This window comes from Oratosquilla oratoria, chromosome 18 (assembly GCF_046742065.1).
Source record: "Oratosquilla oratoria isolate Oo_2021 chromosome 18, ASM4674206v1, whole genome shotgun sequence".
In the NCBI taxonomy this organism is placed as follows: Eukaryota; Metazoa; Arthropoda; class Malacostraca; order Stomatopoda; family Squillidae; genus Oratosquilla; species Oratosquilla oratoria.
Genome location: NC_134794.1, coordinates 62,070,861 through 62,073,360, shown reverse-complemented (window position 1 = coordinate 62,073,360; position 2,500 = coordinate 62,070,861).

The following is a 2,500-nucleotide window of genomic DNA, read 5'->3' as shown; positions in this document are numbered from 1 at the left end:
TTAAGAGGTATGGTAATGGATTCGAATTGGACAAACTCAGATCTAAGAAGGAAATGGACAAAAACTGGCTCACCAGTAGAATGGTTAACGAATGGAATTGACTTAGTAACCAGATAGTTAGTGAGCGCTGAAACTATCGGTTGTTTTAACAGAAGGTTAGACAACTTTATGGATGGGGATGATAGGTGGTAATTGGCATAGAACTGCCTAGTGTAGGCCTTATGGTCTCTTGAAATATCCTTCATTCTTATGTTCTTGTTGTAATGCAATGAGAGAAGAGGTGAGAAGGAGCTAGGGAGGGGATGAGGGAGGAGGAGGAGGGATGGGAGGAGGAGAAGAGGAGTGAGTAAGGTAGACAGAAAGAAAGTGGAGGAGGAAGAGGAGGAGGAGGAGAAGGAGGAGGGATGGGAGGAGGAGAAGAGGAGTGAGTAAGGTAGACAGAAAGAAAGTGGAGGAGGAAGAGGAGGTAAAGGAGGGAAAGAAGAAGGGAGGGAGGGAGGGAGGGAGGGAAAGGAGGGAGTACAGGGCGATACATTGTGAGGCAGGAAAGAGCAATCAATAATGTAAACAAAGAACCAGAAGCCCAACTGTTGTCGCGACTCTCTCATTATTTTCTCTCCCTCTTTCTCCCTCTCAAGAGTCCCTCCCTCCTCCTCCTCCTCCTCCTCCTCCTCCTCCTCCTCCTCCTCCTCCTCCTCCTCCTCCTCCTCCTCCTCCTCCTCCTCCTCCTTCTGCTCCTCCTCCAGCTGGTCCACTACCTCCAGCACGTTTGCCTCATCCCCGAGTCTGACACTCTGACTTCTTCTCCGAATTCCCTCCCTCCTCCACCTTTCAACTTTCTTCTATTATTTTTTTTCTTTTACTCTGTTATTCATTGTCCGTTTTTCGTTATCCTTTGATTTGTTAACTTTGTCTCTCTTTCTCTATCTGTGCGTATGCGCATGTGCGTGTGCGTTTGTGTGTGTATGTGTGTGTGTGTGTGTGTGTGTGTGTGTGTGTGTGTGTGTGTGTGCGTGTGTGTGTGTTTGTGTGTGTGTATGTCTCTCTCACTGTCTTTTTCACAGTTTTTTTCTTCACCTTGAATTTTCGCCTTTGAACTTGACTGTGAATTTACTTAAAAACTGAAACATTTTTATGTAGGTCATTTGAAATGCAAAGCATTAGCACTCGTACACACGCACACACACACACACACACACACACACACACACACACACACACACACACACACACACACACACACACACACACACACACACACACACACACACACACATACATATATTCACGCATATATATATATATATAGATATAGATATATAGATATGGATATATTAGTATAGATATAAGAGTGTTTCAGAATTAAGCTGTAGGGCTGAGAGCTAGTTAATCCCTCTTCTTTTCGCCTCCATTTTCCTTCTCCCCTCCCCCCCCCGTTCTCCGGTCTCTACCTTCCTCCTCCCCCCCCTCCTTCGATTCTCCCTCACCATCGCCTTACGTCTCCCCCTCTTTCATCTTTTTCTTACGCCTCCAACCCCACCCCCTCCCCCTCCCCCTCTCCCCCACCCCCTCTCTCTCCAACTTTCGTACCTTTCTTACGCCCTTAAACACCCCCAGCTTCCCTCCCCTCCCCCTCCCACCTCCCCTTCCCTCCCCCTCTCCTCCCACCTCCCCTTCCCCCTCGCTCTCCTCCCCCCCTTCCGCTTCCCCGCACCCTTAGCCTATACTTTTTGCGTCATCAGCCCCTCTTCTTCCCTGCCCCCTCCCCCCTTTCTTCGCCTCCCCCCTTTCTTCGCCTTCAACCTTAGCCCCCCATTCGGCCTTTCCCTTCTCCCTCTTCGTCTCCTCCCCCTCTCCTTCTCCCCCTCCCTTACCCTTGACCTCATTTTTGCACCATCAAGCCCTCTCCCCCTCTCCCCCTTTCCACCTCTCCCCCTTTCCCGTTTCCCCCTTTTACTCTTTCCCTTCTCCCCTCTCCCCCTCCCCCTCTCCTCTTCTCTCCTCTCCTCATTCGTCTTCTCCCAGTCCCCCTCTCCCCCTGCCCCCCTTTTTCCCCTCTCCCCTCCTCTCTCCCCTTCCTCATCTCCCCCGTCCCTACTCGCCTCTCCCCTTCTTCCCTCCTCCTCCCCCTCTTCCCCTCCTCTCCTCTCCCCTCCTCCCCTCTCCTCCTTATTCCCTCTCGCCTTCTTCCCCTCTCCCTCTTCTTCCACTCTCCCCATACCTCCTCTCTCCAACTCTTCCCCCCCCATTTTCCCCCTCTCCCTATCCTTGTGCCTCCCCACAGCAGGCGATACCCCCCTATTCCCCCCTCCCCTTCCCCCTTTCCCCTCCCGAACCTGCCCGTACGTGTCCCGAAAGACAAGGGGGCCTTGCGTTCCCTGGAACTTCTTCTTCCTCTTCTTCTTTTTCTACCTCCTCCTCCTCCTCCTCCTCCTCCTGATTTGGCCCTCCTCTTTCTTTCGCGTTTCGGTCGCCACCACACCGACGCCAATTTCGCCGG